This window comes from Ochlerotatus camptorhynchus, unplaced genomic scaffold (assembly GCF_037179485.1).
Source record: "Ochlerotatus camptorhynchus isolate MF236.1 unplaced genomic scaffold, CSIRO-AGI_Acam_v1.1 ptg000021l, whole genome shotgun sequence".
Lineage (NCBI taxonomy): Eukaryota > Metazoa > Arthropoda > Insecta > Diptera > Culicidae > Ochlerotatus > Ochlerotatus camptorhynchus.
In genome coordinates, this window is record NW_027040513.1 from 909,684 (window position 1) to 930,229 (window position 20,546).

Sequence of the window (20,546 nt, forward strand, 5' to 3'; positions counted from 1 at the left end):
GGTAACATATTGGGGGTGCAATTAAAAAAAAAAACAAAATCGACCGCATTACGAAAAGAGGTCAAGTTTTGACCACATATAAGTCTGTCTATAGCAGATGGATTTTCATTCTAAACAAGCCAAACGATTGGAAATTTATCTACCAATCTGCTAAAGTATTCACAAAATTATCAAAATTATCACCAATTGCCTGTAGACACCGCATTCCCTAACACAGATTTAAAAATCGAATTCGATCCTATCTCAATCACCATGTGTGGTTGTGTCCGGTCGTCGGTGTCAGCAGCAGCAGTGCTTTCGGCGTGTGGCGTTGAACTGTGTTCTCCAGTACACAACGAAAGGTAGCCTGCAAGCAGTGAGCTGCAGAGCCCACATGAGCATCCATAGAAGGAGAAAGAAGCCGCACCACTATGGATCAAAATCAGTTTCTTCGTGAGTCGCTGTGGGTCATCTATGCCAAGCGCGGCACCCTTGCTTCAAACAACATAATAGCTCAGCAATACTCAACCATCACGACAAAACGGTCCTTTTCAGGACCACCATAAATTTATTAAAGAGTATATTTTGGACATTTCTGAAGGTCGTCAATCGAATGTCAGTTCCCATATGTTAAAATCAAACATACCATATATTTTTAAGGCAACATTGACAGTGCAATTTCAGAATCCAAAGTCGGTTGCGGCATGAAAGTGGGCTGATTTTGATCCAGAGATGATGGATTTTAATTCTGAATACGCAAATCGATAGGAAATTTTTCTACGAATCTGTTAAAATTAAGGATTTATCATTTTTCAAAATGTCACTATTGAAAATTGTACAAATGTGCAAGTGTTGCTATGATCATAAAATGGTCACCGATTACCTGCAAAAAGCGCTTTCCCTAACACAGATTTCAAAATTGAATTCCATCGAGTCTCAACAAACGCTGTTCATTCAATCATTGCGTGTGGTGAGTGGTGGTGTTCTCCAGTACACAACGAAAGGCTCCCCGCAAGCAGCTTGCTATCAAGGCTGCCCTCAACCGCTGATCGGATTCAGTTGCTCGTTGTGATTCTGTGATTCCAAGAACATCGAGGACACATTTCTGCAGCATTGTTCTAAACTGGCCGCCAAGCTTCAAATCCATCGGTCCTTTTCAGGACCACAAATGACTGATAAAAGAGTTAACTAAAGAGTAAGAGCTTGTATCCAAAACAAACCGTCCAGGATTGGCTTGTACTACATGGACATCGACAGAGCACCTCACAAACAGAACTCTCAAATTGCTTCCGAATTTCAACCTATCGAAATTTTTCTAACGAATTAATAAATCAAATTTAATATATACTTTACTTTTGCTGTGACATCAAAACTACGTTTCGTAATCCTACGTCAAATCTACGGTCGTGTCTTGGATACAACCTCTAACTTTTTCAATCGAGTAAAATTTTTGACAATACTTACCTCATCTCATACCCTTTCCATTTTAAAAACGGCACCAAACTTGGTACAGCTCAATAAAGTTTTATAATTCTAGGATTAATCACTGTATTGACCGATATTTTCATTTGGAGTAAACAAACCTTAGCAACGGGTAATTTGATTATAAATACTTCAGCGATCAACAGTGTTGCCGTTTTATATAATATTGTTCGTGTAATACGTATCAGTGTGTGCCTTAACGTGCCGAACAGAGTGTCGTTCTGTGTTCCGGCACTGTGTGCAGAGTTGATTCCCCCTTGGGATTTGCAAAATTTGCACTTTTATTAGGAAAAAAAATAACTTACGATGGTTGACACTCCCGTAAAAGTTAGGCGTCGTATGTAACATTGATCTATGTTTTCGGTTGGGACATACGACAAATAGTTTTTTTTTATGAGAAAATTAAACAGAAATTTTGTATAGGGTTCACATTTTGCCTTTAGGAAGAGCAAGCAGAGTAGTTTCTGGTAGCACTAAAATGTCAATTTGTTTACGTTTGTTACATACGGCCTATTCAAAAAGCACTTCGTTTTTTTCCGTCATTTGGCGTGGATCTTCTCTAAGGTCTAAGGTGGCATGGTCACTAATTATTTGTTCATAAAATTCTGCTTTTGATACATTACACAACATGTTACATTTCGTCAGGGGGATAGAATGGATTGCGATACTTAGGCTCTGAACCATTTGGTGGATTATTTTAACTATTGGTTAAAATTTGACCCATGAATGAAAGTTATCGATTAACCCTGCTATCCGAGCGTGGTTATTTCTGACAGACAAGAAGTTAAATTTTGACGACCGTGGCTCGAAAACCGGTAGATCGACAGCACGGGGATTTTCGAACATAAGAAATAACTTTTGAAATGTCACTTTTAACTACGAGTTAAATTTAACTCGGCAAATGGTTCACAGTCTTAATTGACATAAGTTGAATTCGTATATTGAAGCACCCCTGAGAAGGGGCTGGATTTTTTTTCCAGCCAAATGGAATACTTATAATTGGCTTTATAAAAAGCGGATGCATGACATAACTTAATAGCATAGGTATATCTAATCTGTGTTATTCGTAGCAATAATTGTTCATTCATTCCATGGTCCTGGCGACCTCAACCTTACAATAGCTACCATTCACGATCCAATACTAATCCATGACATGCAGCGTGCGTATAAATCCAAAAAGCCACCAGGAAGCCAATGAATTTTGCATTTTGCTCAGGTATAAAACTCACCAAATCAAACAATTCCCAATCCCTCGAACGGAAATCAACATAACCTAATAATGTGATAGATCACCCCAAAAACTTCAAATTTAGATTATTCCAACTCATTCCAACTAACCGCACTTGCACTTCATTGCACTAGTGAGTGTTTCTATGTAGCAGAAAGTATTTTCAAATCACCTGAACTAACAAGATTACATTCCGGCTGCCAATGTTTCGAACGAAGATGATATCGGTGATTATCTCGCATGCTACCCGAGAACGAGCGACTGCTACAATGTTCGTTCGCTCGTTCGGACGTTTATCGTCGGTCGTAAGTCAGGGAAGGTATAGTTGATACAGCTGTACCATTACCATTCATTATAGGTACGTTACCCACGTGAGACACCGACCATTGGAAAAAGTGAAAATTGAGTGAAAAAGATGTTACTCAGAAGTCCGAAAATGCCCCATCACGGCGACGGACGTTCAGGATGAAGCTGAAAATCACTGGAATTAAACGATCGCGAATTTGAACGATGATGACGCGGAAGTAGCCCGATCGAGGAAGGGAGCCACGTCCGGGTTCCGAGTGGAGTGAATCTTCAGAAAATCACTTGAACAGAGACACCGTCCGTGTGGCGGTTCTCGTTTTGTCTCGCGAGCTCTGCCGCAAACGAACGATTGCGACGTCAAACGCGAGCGAGGCTGAATGGGTTGGAATGGGATTTTGCACGCGGCGGGTGGAGACGGTTTGTAACATTGTGAATTTATAAATACGGTACGGGGAGAACCCGCCGAGAACAGTACGAAACGGGAGACTGCCTGAAGAAGGCGCGCATGCGGATCGGTCAAAGCTCTTCAGCTTGAGATAGGCAATTGGAAAATTTGAAGGCGTTCGTGAACGAAGCAGTAAGTCTTGATCGTCGTCGGTGGTGAAGTTGTTGTGCAATACGCGTAGCATATAGCCTAGCCTTAATCGGTGTCTCCATCCCTCGCTAGAAACCAACGAATGTACGTTGCGAGTGCAGTGCTCCAGCGTGATTGCGTTGCGCCAAACCGTCGTCGGTGTGTTGATGCTGTTTGTGTTTACCTACTCTCTTTCGTCACCGAGGCCAGGTGTAATACTTGCTACGAAAGGGAAAAGCTAACCAAAAAATAACCAGTTTTCTGTTGCTCGGTTTCTTCGCAATGCTCAGCAGAAAAGTGCACCGTAGATGAAGAAACATCACCCATCAAGCAAGCTGGTAGGCAGTCGAGTCGCCGAAGAGAAGCTGAGCGGAAATTCAAAGTGTAGTGAGAGTGCTAAGTGAGACTGAGCGAAAGTGAGAAAAGTGACACTTATGTTTCGATGAAAGTGAAATGGTGTGCAATAGATTCTCCCGCTCTCTGAGGAGCACGTGAGTGTTGTACGTATGCTATATACGTACAGTTTTCTGCATGAAACACGCTGCGGAGATCGCCTTCGATCAGCTCAGTAAGTGGCAACATGGAGATACATTTCTCCCAAACAGAGCGCGAAAACGCGAAAACACGCGTGTTGAAGCTATTTATAAAATTCGCCCCGTATCGCTGACCCCTAGGTTACCCACATACATCAGATCTGTGCTCTGCTGCTGATGTTGAGCTACAACTGCGACAGGGTGTGATCGATGGTGTTGGGCCGGGCAGATGTAATCTAATTGGATTCGACGCAGTTTACAAAACAGCGAAAGGTTGTTGATATGTTGTGGCGCGACTGGCGTCACATGGTGCCACTCTAGTGTGTGTTGAATTTAATCTTCTATGCACAAACAGGATCGCGTGAATCATAACAATATTAACGGGAATAAGCAGCAGCAGGTACCCTCGGTGTTTGCGACGGAGCAAATGATCCGAATGGGAATTGCGGATCATCTCTGAATGACTGAATCATGTTCTAATGTTAGAGTTTTGTCGAATTGATTGACTGTTTTGCTTGCGGTGAAGTGAGTTGCAATAAGCGGTGAAACGGGTTTATAGATGAGATGAGGATCGAATTAACATTTTATCTGTTATCTGATAGATTGCTTCAAGATATAAAAGTTAAAATATGCTCAATATGTGACAATATGTTAATTTTATTTGATTTGAAATAAAAAGTTAATTGAGTTGAAACCTGCTTCCTTTTGAAGACAGTAAAAAAGTGATCCGATTTTGGCAAGTCACCATTCTACTTCCTTTATACTCTTATTTCGTTTAAATTATAGATAAAGTGGTTGAATTCTAGATGTACCAATTTTATAGGCATGGATCCTTTGCTTACATGATTTTATTTCTCAGCATCTTCGTATTTTCAGAGAATTACTCAATTTTGATAAAATGGCCCATTTTTTTACTGTGGTTACTAGCCTTTTCCGGTTAGTTCTCATGTTCTTAATCTTCACCATTTCAACATGTACACCCTCGTGTACAGCTCTTGCTAATGGGAGAACCAAGGGGGCCCCCCCCTTCAAGAGTTTTGGGTGTTTTGTTGATACACCGGTATTTTTTATGGACCCCGTTGTCAAGCAGGTCAAGGTTACTTTTAACAGCGATTAACGCCACTCTTTCCGGGAATAGTTTCACATCCGGATGTTTGGTGGACGCCTTCAGCACAGCTTGCCTTAGACAGCTGAAAGGTGTCGCGAACGAAAACGATCGTTTGTTGGACCTTTGTTTTGTTAATGATGAACTCGGTACTCACTGCAGCATGATTCGAGCTCCATGTTCGTTGGTAAAAGGTTGCAGGCATCATCCTCCTTTGAAATTATCGTTGCAGTATCATGTTTGAAGTACACACTTAGAAATTATTATTTTTAGCTTTGACGTAAGTCATGGAACGTAAACAAACATGGCATGTAAAATTAAGTGTCCTGAAACTGAAACATATGCAACTAGACAAAAATTGCGTTTGATTGAATTGATTTTCTCGTCCTTTTCAACTGATTCTTATGTCAAAAGGGCCGCTTGCATGTGTCGGTCTCAGGGCACTGAAACTTACATGTCTTTTTCGTAGTGTGTACCTTCGTTCATGCTAGTGCTAATACCATATACTAAGACTTCAGTAAAGCCGATAACGCCAGTATGAACTCCTTTCTCACACACACTTAGAAAACTTCGTGTAAATTTAGGTGCTCTGAAACTGACATATACGAGCGTCAATTTTGACATAAAATTGAGTCATAATAGACGCAAAATTCAGCTCAATCAAACGTATTTTTCGTCGAGTAACGAACTTTACAGTCTCGGAGCACTTAATTTTACATAACATGTTTGTTTACGTCTCATCCTGTATGTCAAATATGGATTCCATCACGTGTTAAATCAGGTATTTCTAAGTGTGCAGGTTGAACTGAACTAATACGTGATTGCGATGTAAACCTCAGTGCTGCACACTTAGAAAAAATCATGTAAATTTAGGTGCTCTGAGAGTGACATATACGAGCGTCAATTTTGACATAAATTTGAGTCATATCAGACGCAAAATATAGCTCAATCAAACGTACATTTTGTCGAGCAACGAACATTTCAGTCTCGGAGCACTTAATATTACATGACTTGTTTGTTTACGTCTCATCTTTTATGTCAACGACGGATCCGTCACGTGTAAAATTAGTTATTTCTAAGTAAGTGTGGTTGTGGGTAGTCACGGGTAGTTGACGACTACTTAGCTGAATCCCGAAAAAAAAATACAAAATAGGTAAAATACAGCAATCCAATTAGAGCAAAATCTCACCGCAAATGATAAATATTAAAAATACACACACTTAGAAATTATTTTTTTTACACGAGACGTAATTCAGCTTTGACGTAAATCATGGAACGTAAACAAACATGGCATGTAAAATTAAGTGTGCTGAAACTGAAAGAGTGCGTTTGATTGAATTGAATTTCCCGTCCTTTTCAACTGATTCTTATGACGAAAGGGCCGCTTGCATGTGTCGGTCTTAGGGCACTGAAATTTACATGTCTTTTTCATAGTGTGCACTGCACCCAAGTCAGTCCCCTCGAACACTTGCGCCCCCAGTTAACAAGTTCGACAAAAAGTTTAAAAAATATCAAATAAGAAAAAAAAACTAGCGTCTGATATACATGTTCAAGTAAGTAAATTTGAAATGGAAAGCGTCTCTGGTAGACAAGTTCAGAGAAAAATTATTTGAATCGTTAAATTTAAAATGTGTTGCGCCCCTGATAAACACGTTCTGGAAAACATTTAGAAGGGATATATTTGAAATGACTTGCGTCCCAGGTAAGCATGTTTAAAATGATTAAAACCGTTCAATTTTAAAAATAGGATAGCGCCCCTAATATACATGTTCAGGGAAAAATTTAAAGAAAATGTTAAATCTGGAAAATCTAAACAAATATAAAATTTGAAATAGCTAGCACCCCTGGTAGACAAGTTGCGGTAAATGTTAAATAAAAATGTCAAATATTAAATAGCTTGTGCCCCTTGGAAATATGATCAAGGAAAAATGAAAAAAAAGTATAATGTTAGCGCCCCTGGTAGACATGTTCAGGAGAAAAAAAATATTCTTAAACATTGATTAAAAACTTTAAATTTGTAGTAGTTGGTACCCCTTACGCTCCGGAATAAATTTTTTTTAAAATATTAAGTTTGAAATGGCTTTTACCTCTGGTAGACATGTTCGGGGAAAAATTGACAAAATATTGAATTTGAAATGGCTTGCGCCCCTGATAAACATGTCACGGAAACAATCAATCAAAAATGGTACAATTGAAGTGACCTGTGCCCTTGATCGGGGAAAAAAAAGTTTAATATAACCACTGATCCCTAGACTGAACCAGTGTCTGTTTTTATCATTTACCATCACACGCAAGGAGTAGCGCTTCAACCCAGTGTAGATGAATTGCGTTTGTTTTGAAAATCTTCGCTGTTACGTACGAGCGAAATCTCACGTCACTTTTCAAATAGACCAATGTAAAAAATGTAAACAAATCGAGTTTAGCGATACAAACTATTGCTCTTCTATCATTGTATGTGATACAAAAACATCCATCCAAATTTACTTTCATTTATTTAAGATAATCATTGATCAAAAATTGTCCAATGTACAGTTTGAAATGATGGGTACATGATTGTTACTTCGGTCATTCGGACTGCCTAACATGATTGGTGCTCATTTTCCAAAGGCGGGGCCAATCTAAAGTTAGGTACTATACTCTGAAATCTGTGAAAGGGAATCTAGTATCATGTAGACAAAACGTCCAATGTAACACTCATTGATTATGTCATTGAGAAAAATTGCCCAATGTAACATGTCCGATGTACAACTCGACTTGTCAAAACGTCCTATGTGGTTTTTTCTATGTTGTAGCATGAAATTCAAAGTAAAATTGTGATATTACCGTTTCTTCTGAATTTTCAACGTTATTATACACTAACTACATTAAAAATAGTATTGCAACATGTATAGTTTTTAAAAAGTTAAAATAATAATCTGTTGAACTTCAACTTCGATTTTCTCAAAATGGTGGATGTGTTACATTGGTCTATTTGAAAAGTGACGCGAGAAATGAACAAATGAGTTCATTTAACGACAACGAATACGCGTTTGTTGATATTCTCCCATGCTTGATTATCCAACTCAAAATTGTCAAAATCAGAAATGATCCTCAAAAGCAAAATAATGAAATTCATTTTGGGCAAAATGATTATTTTGAATATTGTCGACTCCAGAGCCTAAAACCGGGATTTTATCATCAGTTCAGCATTAGGCAATGATTTGCCATCGGTTTGTATGTAAAAGTTAATACGAAACGTCCTTCAGCGCTATGTTTGTCTACAATGAAAATAATCATTTTGCATTTGATCCACATAATCATCCCCACCAAGTGAAGACGAATATTAATATTGACAACAACGGACAACAAGAGAATGTTAGCGGCGCCGGTGGTGTAGTGGTAAGCGTGATTGCCTCTCACCCCAGCAGGCCTGGGTTCAATCCCAGTCGGCGCCGCCGGGATGTTCTGAGGCATAACATCTCTGATCGCGCCTTCCTTCGGAAGGGAAGTAAAGCCGTTGGTCCCCGGTTCATGAGTTGATGGGTCGATAGGTAGGGTCCAGGTGTAGGAGCTGCCTTTCTGGCGTCGGTAGCATTTGTGCTCAGCACGGAAAACAAGATCGACGGAAAACAAATCAAAGAAAAAAAAAAACAAGAGAATGTTGTTATGTTAAAATTCAGATTCGTGTAAGTAGTTGGTCTATCTGTTAAGGTTGTCTTCGTTTTCAGCTAAGTTGAGTGTAGAAGGAATGATTTTTTATCAACACTGCACTGAACTGTTAAAAAGTTCATCTGATTGAGGTTGACCACTAACGGTGCAAATCCTGATTGGCGGACAAAAGTTGGCGCTACTTTAATAGTGGCGTAAGATAGAAATTTTGACATGATGGTGCTTTCAAAATTCTTTCACAGTGAGGTATGGGAGAGAAGTTTGGAATCATATAAAAAAGATCGACATCACTTCAGAAAGTACTGAATCACTTGAGAATAGTTTGGAATCAATTCGAAAAGTACTGAATCACTTAAGAAAATAATTGAATCACTTCACAAACATTCGGAATCACTTCGGAAAGTACTGCATCATTTCAGAGAGCACTGAATAACTAATGAAAAGTTTGAAATCACTTCAGAAATGTTTTCAATCACTTCGGAAACTACTAAATCACTTCAGAAATGTTTTCAATCACTTCGGAAACTACTGAATCACTTAGGAATGTATTGTATCACTTTAAAAATGTTCGGAATCACTACTAAACGTACTGAATCAATTCAGAACAGTTTGGAATCAATTCATAAAGTCCTGAATCACTTCAGAAATGTTGAGAATCACTTCACAAAGTATTGAATAACTTCAGAAAATACAAAAAAAAACTTAATAAATATTCGAAATCACTTTGGCAAGTACTGAATCATTGTGGAAAATTCCCTTTGAAAATAACTGAATCACTTAGGAATGCACTGAATCACTTCATAAATGTTTGGAAAATACTGAATTCACTGGAGTCGCTTTTTGCGCGGGTGATACGTGAACCACGTAAATTCCGAAATCCGCGTAAAAGGCGACTCCAGTGTATCTTCAGGAATGTTCGGAATCACTTTGGAAAAGTTCATGATCACTGTACTGAATTATTTCAGAAAGCACTAAATCACTTCGGAAAGTGTTGAACCACTTTAAGCTCGGAATCTCTTCGGATAATATTGAATCACTTCAGAAAATTTCGGATTCACATTGGAAAGTTCTGAATCATCCCAGAAAGTTTGTAATCATTTCCGCAAGAACGAAATCACTTCGAAAATAATTTAATTAGTTAGGAATGCACATAATCACTTCAGGAACGTTCGGAAATACTGAATCGCATCAGAATGTTCATAATCACTTCGGAAAGCACTGAATCATTTCAGAAAGTACTGAATCACTTCAGAAATGTTTGGAATCGCTCCGAAAAGCAATGAATAATTCCAGATAGTTTGTAATCACTTCCGAAATTACTGAATCACTTCAGAAAGAATTGAATAACTTTTGAACAGTTTGAAATCAACTCTGAAAGTAATGAATCTCTTCAGAAAAGATTTGAAATGCTTCTGATAGTATTGAATGACTTGAGAAAATGTCTGAATACCTTTGGAAATCACTTAATCTTTCCAGTAAGTTTGTAATCGCTTTCGTAAAAGCTAAAAAAAAAATCCGGAAAGAACTGAACAACTTCACAAAACATCGAAAAGTATCAATTCTCTCAAGTTTGCAATCACTTCTTCAAGAGCTGAATAACGCTTTGTAATAACTTTAGAAAAGTTTGGAATCCCTTCAGAAAATATTCAGTCACTTCAGAAAAATCTGAATCACTTTGGAGATCACAGAATCATTTAAAAAAAGTTCAAAATTTCTTCTGAAAGTACTGAAAAACTTTAGAAAATCTCAAAATCAGTTTGAAAAGTACTGAATTACTGCAGAAAACTTCAGAAAGTAATGAATCACTTCAAATAATACAGCCATAATTGAGGATGAGAATGATTAACCGCTCGCGGTTGCTACTCCGTTATTACTTATCACCTGTCAGAGAAGCAAAAAACGATGCGTTGGACTAGCTCACATCTGCAATGTGTAAAAACTGGTGATCTCATACTTTACGATAGGCAATAACAGCGCTGGCCGCTTCCAAATGTAGGTCAATTAGACTGTCAAAAATCGAGAGATCCTCCTCACTTCCATGAATTTTTCAATAGTTTTTCAACAGGATTCACTTAAGGGAGTATTGTTTATTATGACTAAGCTACTCAATTGTGACACATCGAAAAAGATCTCGATTTTGGCAACATAGATGAAGTACGTACTTCATCTATGTTGCCAAAATCGAGATCTTTTTCGATGTACAGTCAACTCTCCACAACTCGATGTTCACTTACTCGATATAACCATAATAAAAATGAGTATCATGGCTACTGCGATAGCGAATTTGTATGAGATTGTTGTTCTATAACTCGATAATTCTATAACTCGAGTTGTAGAGAGTGCACTGTAGTTACGTTTCCAAAACGAGATCTGTCCATACTGACATTACATTACATTAGGAAAGTTTGAATCACTTTGGACAAGTTAAAAACCCCTTCAGAAAGTACTGAATAACTTGAGAAAAGCTTAAGATCACTTTGGAAAATACTGGACCATTTCAGAAAAAAATATCGCGTACAGAATAACTTCAAACAGTACTGAACTTTACAAAAGTTTTAAGTCACTTCGGAAAATTGGAAACACTGGATTCGTGTATTCAGCTCATAACATATTTAATAACTTCAGAAAAGCTTGAGTTCAGTAGGGCAACTGTTGAATCGCTCAAAGATAGACTCACTTTTGAAAGTGTTAAATTTTCTGGACTGATTTAATACTTTCGGCAGTAATGTCACGAGTTCTTGGGAATGTCTAAAACAAGAACCTGCTATAAACGTAAAAACGTGGCACTGAAACAGTAAACGTATTGCCTACCCAAGTAGCATTGCAAGTTTTATAGAGGTTTCAAAGCATTCTACAAGTCAAGAACCATCATAAAACCAAAGTTGTTACTTGGGTACCTATTGTTACTTGGGTACTTGGGTTTCCAAAGGTAAGATCAATTGTAGCAACACATTCTTCTTCATTCTTCTTTTTTGCATATCAAGCTTATTGCTTATCGCATATTAGCTTATTGCGTGCTCTCAACTTAGGGTTCTAAATGCACTTCCACAGTTATTAATTGAGAGCTTTAGATGCCAATACCAATAAATGACTTTGTATATTGCGTGGCGGGCACAATGATACTCTATGCCCAGGGAAGTCGAGAAAATTTCCAACCCGAAAGATTCCCTCGACCGGACCAGGAATCGCACCCGCCGCCTCCGGCTTGGTAATGCCGTGCCTTTACTGACTAGGCTAAGAGGCCCCTAACACAAACATCTCTGGTTCTTATTTCAAAGATTTGCGTAGCGACGATTGCCTTATTGCCTCGCGCACACATGCTCGAAGAGTTTGGAATTCCACTTTTGCTGAAAGTAGCAAAGGTTAGGTTCACGAGGTTTCCTAGATAAAAGTTTCCTTGACGAAAGTAAGGTTTCTTGTACGAGAGACACATGGGATGTGCCATTTGCATTATTCTACATATATTTTTAGGTTTGCTGTTCTTTTATGCTGGTGATTTATTTATGATAACTTAACAGCAGTCATAACTTATAACTACTCAAGATATCATTATGTGCTTTATTTAACATTATATAGCTAACTTTAACAAATTCATCACCTTGATTCACACAGCAAAACTGTGGTAAACTTAGAAGAAACATGTATGTAACATTTCCTTCATTTGACACTTTCTTTTTTTTTTTTTGAGCCAATTGCATCAAACTTTGATTTTATTAGGTTTCGTAGGAGGAAAAATATGACCGCGTAAATTTGGAATTAAGTGCTTACATTTTGAAGTCTAGAGAGAAGCAGCAAAATTTGGAACAAGAGTCAGAAGTACCATTTAAAAAATATTCAGTATTTTGAGCTGACTTTGCATCGTTCCATTCGCAAGAATTTTGTAAGCAGAACGATAAATGAAATCGAGTGCTTATCGATACCTGCAATATCCAAGATTTCCCTGTGTTTCTCAATTGCCGTCCAAAGTGACGAACCACCCAGTAGTTGAAAGCAAAGACAACATATTAAGAAAACTGGCAACTTTGCCTGAATACGAGCGACAGACACAGTAGCGCTGTGCTCGAGCGAAGGTGGAAGCAACGTATAGAAAAATGAGCAAATGCACAATATCGAATTCGTTCGGAGCATTTACCTTTGAGCGGTAGATGACGCGATTGTGCCTGTATCATGCCGATCGGTTGAGAAAATGGAAGAGTTGCGAGTCTTCTTGATATGTTGTCTTCGCTGAAAATCACTCTAATAATAAAAAAAATTGCCGTCAATTGAAAATTTCCCCAAAAATCCCAACACAAAGAACTACTCCAATTACTTTTTAACAAAAAACATGGTAAGGTTGATCCTTGTTGATTGAAAAGGCAAAAGAGGAGCTACACACAATCATAACAAACTTTTTTTCGACCACTATGACTAAGGTCCCATGGTGGGACTCCTAGCTAGCTGTATCAAAGTTAAGCACTATTTACTAACAAAAATAATCTTTAATATGCATCAACTCGATATTTCGTGATGTAATCATAAGTTGACTCACTAAAAGCACAGTTAATAATATTTCAACATACCACGGACAAAATGATAATTTTACACCTATTCAACGTACTCCTCAAATCTTCGAACTGTTTGCATTAAATTATATTCAATTAACATAATTTCCGTCATGAATCCAATGCAAACCAATAAGACGAAGAAATAATGGATCTGTAAATAGGCAATATTACTGAATAACAACGCTTCTGACCGACTTGAAAATACTAGCTAAAAATCCTTTGAAAAGCCTCCTGTCGAGCTAGTCGAAAAAAGAATACCCACACGTCAAACTCCGTCAAGCATTTAAACAGCTGACGAATACCATCTCATCACGCATTACCGTGACTATTGAAAATTCGCCTCTTCGGTCACTATGTAACTCTTCACTCCTATGGTAAAATCCCATAAGCAAACATCAGTCTGTGCGTGAAACTCGGTGAACATTTCCTTACCCTTTCACTCCTATGAAAATCCCATACGCTTCTGTCAATCTTTGCGTGAAGGAACGGCGGCTTGCTGGAGGAATGAAGAGATAATACAAAGTCCGCTAGATTTCATGCACAGATTGTCAGAAGCTTATGGGATTTTACCAGGAGTAAAGAGTTGCAAAGTCGCCGTCAACGTCAATGCTAACTTTCGTAAGGGCCAATGATGTAAACGTACACAATTACTTTTTGTGTGAATTTCTCGAAAATGAAAACTCCTTAAAAAAAACCAACACCATTATTGTGTAGAGAAAGAGTCCTCCTATCCGATAAAATAAGTGACTTAAAGGGTGATACGGTCAAAATTTGGTCAATATCAACTTGACGTATTTCTTTCAATTTTGCATTTAAAAAACCTGAACACCCCTCATTTTGAAGGTGTGTGTGTGTGTAGAATGTTGATCCTATTTTGATTTTGGAATTCACTCTTCAGTTGTCAAAATCCCGTCCAAGCAAGAAGAGCAGCGTATCAAAATTTTGCTCGCGCATCGCGATAATCCGAGCTACTCGCACGCAAAGTTGGCAAAATCGTTAAAAGTTGCCAAATCAACCGTTACAAATGTAATTAAAATGTTTGGGGAACGTTTGTCGACAGCCAGGAAGTCTGGATCGGGGGGAAATCGAAAACCGGAAGCCGCTGAGACGACAAAGAGAGTTGCCGGTAGTTTCAAGCGAAACCCTAACCTCTCTCTCCGAGATGCCGCAAATAAGCTGGGTATATCGTCTACAACCGTGCATCGAGCCAAAAAACGAGCCGGACTATCGACTTACAAGAAGGTAGTGACTCCAAATCGCGATGATAAACAAAATACGACGGCCAAAGCGCGATCCCGGAGGCTGTACACGACGATGCTGACGAAGTTTGACTGCGTGGTAATGGACGACGAAACCTACGTCAAAGCCGACTACAAGCAGCTTCCGGGACAGGAGTTTTATACGGCAAAAGGAAGGGGAAAGGTAGCAGATGTTTTCAAGCACATGAAACTGTCAAAGTTCGCAAAGAAATATCTGGTTTGGCAAGCCATCTGTACCTGTGGCTTGAAAAGCAGCATTTTCATAGCTTCCGGGACTGTCAACCAAGAAATTTACGTGAAAGAGTGTTTGAATAAACGTCTGCTGCCTTTCCTGAAGAAACACGGTTGTTCCGTACTGTTTTGGCCGGATTTGGCATCTTGCCATTACGGTAAAAAGGCCATGGAGTGGTACGCCGCCAACAACGTGCAGGTGGTTCCCAAGGACAAGAACCCTCCCAACACGCCAGAGCTCCGCCCAATTGTGAAATACTGGGCTATTGTCAAGCGGAACCTAAAGAAGACCAAAACAACTGCTAAGGGCGAGCAGCAGTTCAAGGCAAACTGGCTTTCTGCGGCGAAGAAGGTGGACAAGGTGGCTGTACAAAATCTGATGGCAGGGGTCAAGCGTAAGGCCCGGCAATTCGGATTTGGAAAAGCGGAAGCCTAACTGAATATTTTTCCTGAATTTTATACTAATTGAACTTGAAAAAGAAATTTAATTTGATTTTTTTAAATAAACGATTTCACCGATTTACACGCGTTTTCCCTTGACCAAATTTTGACCGTATCACCCTTTACATGGATTGACTTTGACCTACGAGACATTTACGCAAGAAGCCATTATTTATGTTTTCGACATTGGTCTTTATGAATGCTCAGTGTCGATTTCACGAAAATTTTATTTTGACAGATCGATGTCCAACTATGCCAGTTATACCAACAATTAATACGAAACTAACGATTTTAAATTGGCTCACCACTTTAGTAGCCTATTGGTCCCAAGCAAACGATTAACGTACCCTATTCTAGTTGAAATTCTATTACTACACTATGTTTGTTTTGATTCGCTATGAAAGTTTGACAGATAACATCAGGGGTGTGTGGATTCATGCAGAACATGCAGGGGTGAGTGAACTAGTATAACTGATGTAAGAACTCAGCACTCACCAACTACCTAATCGGAGATCAAACATACAGCACCCGGTCGACTCAGGCGACAAGAGCAAACTCCGGAACACCCAGGGTCGGCTAGCTACCGGGTAATCAGAGGGTTTCGCGATACAAAAACGAAGAACTTTCACTTTTCTTTAGATGCTTTTATTTGCCACTTTCTGTGTTGTGTGCGTATTGTTTTGTGTTCATAATTTCGTGTAATATGTGTCGTGTAGCCTAATCGCGTTATTTACTGTACCGGTACATACCGCTGCTGCCGTTGATGGTGAATCGGGATGGCCGACACAGTGACTCCTGTCCTACTGTGCGGCCGGAACTCTCGCCAGATTGGCGAAGCGAGCGGATGAAAGGCCAGCGGGCGTTGCTGGACGGTGGGATGGCAGGCGTCGTCCTTCGTTGGCACGATCGGCCGACCGTGGCAAGGCCACCTTGGTCAAGCCGAGAAGGGAAAACTCCTTTGCGATTATGGCCTACGTTTGGCCAGATAGTATTGTTTCGGCTCGGAAACCGTCTCCAATATTTCTCGAGCCGGCCGTGTGCTGACGGATGACCTTTTTAAGGTCCAATATAAAAAAGAGGTCCTGAACGTTAAATTTCCCTAGCGCACACTAGCTGTTGCTAGGGGGGGGTCCTGGTTCACGTTCTTAGACACCAACCACTGCACTTAGCTAATACAATTGCGTCTTAGCACACGGACGCCTGATATTAAAAGAGGCCGATTTTGGGCAATGGCCGTTCTTTCTCCCAATTTTCCTTCATCCCGTCATCCCGTCATCCTTGTTTGTATAGTTGTTTGTAGCTCTATGGTGGACATAACGTAACGGCACAACATTTTCACAGCGGTACAGAACCCTATCACTTCTGTGGTATACTACTGTTTTTGCACAAGAAACGTGAAGGTTCTGAATATATAACATAAATGACAAAAACCTATGAATTTGTGACCAAACGGTTACACTAGCTTGGGACTGCTTGGGACCGTTGTTCTGGTACTGAGTGAGCCAAAAATAATAATGATTTTCTTCGGGACCCAGTGGTCTTAGAGTTACCTCTATGGTTATACTATACTGAGGCAAAACAAAAAAGGGGTCAGATTTGAGTCAGCTTTTTGCATGAAGTTCCACATATGTTATGTGATAATACACTATGTGAAACAACGCCATCAAAGTCGGGGCGGATGCATCGTTATTTTAGGCAGATTTATATTTTAAGAGCGCTGCTCAATCAACCGGTGAACACTCGTGTTTATTTCAGTTACCATGGAGACGTAATTTGTGATTAGCCCCGGTCCCTTTTAAATTGTATCATTATTTATAAACGGCCTTATATTTGAAATGACGTTTCACATTCATCTAGTGATGTCCGATTTTCATTCGAATAATCGTTTTATCGATTAACGAACCGAAAAGTAAACTATTTATAATCGGTTAGATCATGCCGATATTAGCATTAACATTAGTTGTTAATCGAGTAATTAAAAAATGGGACATCTCTGATTTTAGTGTGATTGTTTTGATAAAAATGAGCGCAAAATTTCATCTCTTCCGAGGGGGCAGCAAAACCCCAAAATTACCTTGAATACGGGGGGTTCTCATTGGATGAAAGGGACCGTGAAAGAAGACACTAAAATAGAAAGTTTTTCTTCCGACAGTTTCATCTTAGTATTCATCTTTGGCTCAATATTGGGTGCGACTACTTAGCTCATATTTTAGGAACACAGCACTGCAACCTAGTTGCCAGCACAATCGGTCAGTTTGTTCCAAAGAAGTTACAAAAAGAACAAGTTTACCCTGTCTGTATCAACTCTCGTTTAAAATGTCTAAAAAATTAAGAGGAAAGCATTGAAAAAAAACTGCGTCGTAGAAAACCCGTTACCTAAGAGCCGTTTGCAACGGAGTCTTAAACCGAAACCGAAAGGATTAGTGATCAACGAAAAGGCTTCCTTCAATCATGGCCAACGATGATTTAGAAGTTTCAACTAATGATGAAATTGCATCCCTTTTTCGTAAACAATTTACCGGCGTTTTCTTCAATGAACCAGCTAGCCTACAAGATATCGTCGATGCCACTCTCAATGTACCTCTTTTACCTGCCATTGGACCTCACCATTCGATAACAACCGATGTTGTTCTAGCCGCAGCAAAACGATTGAAAAGTTCCACCAGTTTTGGCCCCGATGGCATTCCAGTCATTATTCTTACAAATTGCATCCATGCAATTGCATCTCCGTTAGCATCAATATTCTAGCTTCTGGAAAAACTCGTTCATTTTCCCGGTTCATAAAAGAGGATGCAAGCGTACTGTTTCCAACTATCGAGGTACTGCCGCCTTGTGTGCGTTGTCAAAACTTGTTGAACTGATTGTTATGGACTTCTTATCACAGAAATTCTCGCAATATATCTCATCAGATCAACATGGATTTGTTCCCAAACGTCGGTTGGGGAGAAAATTGCCTTACAAGGTTTTTTTTTTATAACATGGAGTTGAGGCCTTTTCAATTGTTAGTCTTGAATTATCATCTCTAATATGTCGAGGACATGAATGAAGGTTTGGACATTGGTTTTCAATCGAAGTGTGAGCTGATATAGGCAACATTAGGAAATATGCTCTATGAGCGTGGGATCGGTGCCTCGGTTGTGTTATCTATGTTGTTTAGTTTACACACTAAGATTATTTTACAGATTTCTGTAAAATTTTAACGAAATCGCAACAGCTGAACGTTCGATAAACAATTTTACAGTTTTCCTGTATTTTTTTACAGTAAATCTGTGAAAAATTCACAGATATTTGTGAAAAATTACAGGAAATCTGCGAAACTGTTTACCGAACGTTCAACTGTTTAGATTTCGGTAAAATTTTACAGATTTCTGTAAAAATTTCTAAGTGTGTATGGAGAAAATGCTTATGAAAGGGGTTGGTAATAAGCTGTTTAATTTGCTAAGTTGAGTGGTTGCACTTGCGACTTGGACGTGTGAAAGAATGTGGATCGACCAGATTAGGGGTTCTGTTGTTGTGGGTTGTATAATATCGGTACAGTACACCTTCTTTCTTTGTTTATCAAAGAAGAAGTTAAAACAATGTTAAAGACGACTCAAGAATAAGTAGTTTTAAAATTAAGGAACCGAACGTCTCCATTGTAGTAAACATTAAACAAAAAGTGAGAGGATGATTGTAGTAAGAGTTAAAATAAAAACCTATTAACGAAAAAAAAAAACAAATGGATATTTCGAAACCCAGTTACCAACAAAACGTTTATTACAAAACTCATACACTCTTTCAACGTCTTGCTAATTGCTATTCATCAATTCGTTCCTCCATCGTAGTCGGCTTCAAAACTACCGACTCATCCACAAGCTTTTTACGTCTTTTGCAGACTTATGAAAACAACACCACCTTAGCTCCCGTGGTTCCTGAATGGTATATATTGAGAACCACCATTTCAGCTTGAATTCCTAATGACCACTTGTTTCATGAAACACGGTTTGGCTGTCGTTTTCAAAAGATTGACGCAAAACACATTTTTCCACCGCTAAGACCGGTTACGCAACGCATAAATTGATGAGCGCTTTTTGCTTCGGAGCCTTCTTCGACGGATGGAAAAGGCAAACGCAGAACGACAAACGATTGCTTCGGGATCAGAATCCCAGAGGAAACGCAAAAGTCACCGTAGCTAATTTCGCTAAAATTTAAAGATTTCAACCAAATAGCAAGCAATCAGCTCCCATTTTCGCATCCTCTCTCCACTTACCTACCTTCCCAACTACGTTCTACTGATCGATAGCGTGACACATCAAGATGGCTTCCGCAGCTTTCAAGATTATGATGACAGAGGAGAGGCCCTCGCACTCGGACGTTGTATGCCTAATAACAACAAAATGCCTGCACGCTAGATTGGGTGCAGCAAGATTGAATTGATGCGTGCAAAAAACGAAAACCCGTTGTTGTCGTTGTCGGCAAACGATCACTCGACTGACATTGAACTTGGATCTTTCCACGGTTTGCATCGAAATCCAAAGTCGAATGTATTTTGTAAACAGAAGACCTTTTTTTGGAAATCAATATGGAGCCTAATTTTTAATTGATCAAGTGGATTGTATAACAACCTAATGACGCAAATGCCGACAGGTTCTTCTCAACTGGTAAATGTTTTATGCTGATCACGGCTTAATCTCAGACAATGAGAATCATTTAGACGATGGGTAACGAAAATTGGGTGATGTATTTGAATTCAACGGGAACAATGGCCTTAAACGTTTTCTAAATATAATTTCCTGTTGTTCAATTCACAACAAGAATGGCTTTCAAGAATTGACAGGCAAATGCTACAACTACCTTTCAAAGGGCTTAGCCCTAAGCCTTCATATAAATTTCCTTCCAAAACGTGACTATACTTAGCAACAAGATCAACACGTAGTGCTTCAAAGATGCGTACCGTATCTATGCCAACATATTGTTGACACAGTCAGTGGTGTGTTTACCCGGTAAGACTTAATCTATGCGGTTTTATTTAGCCATGCCTCACCAACTGACTGACTGGTTATGTTAGGTATGTAGGGGAAGGTGGGGATACTTGATCGCTTCTTTTGATTGCTTTTTCATATCTCAGCTAGTAATGTGTAAATTAAATCTTTTTTTTTTTAAGTCACATCAAAGAGTTGCAACTAAGACACACTTCAATGACCATAAGAGTTGGTCCGGACACATGAAACCGGGTG

The 20,546-nt window shown here is 39.1% G+C and overlaps 1 protein-coding gene across 3 annotated transcripts in view; it reads left to right on the forward strand.

Annotated features, from left to right (window-relative positions):
- Window positions 1-20,546, forward strand: part of ldd (lipid droplet defective) — a 96,087-nt gene that overhangs the window by 25,321 nt on the left and 50,220 nt on the right. The window contains exon 1 of one of the 3 annotated variants that reach the window (XM_065225087.1): window positions 3,257-4,137. The exons of the other annotated variants lie outside the window; for them this stretch is intronic. The gene's annotated coding sequence lies outside the window, so the exon portion shown is untranslated. Of the gene's footprint in view, window positions 1-3,256; window positions 4,138-20,546 lie in introns of those variants that run through there. 3 annotated transcript variants of the gene reach the window in all.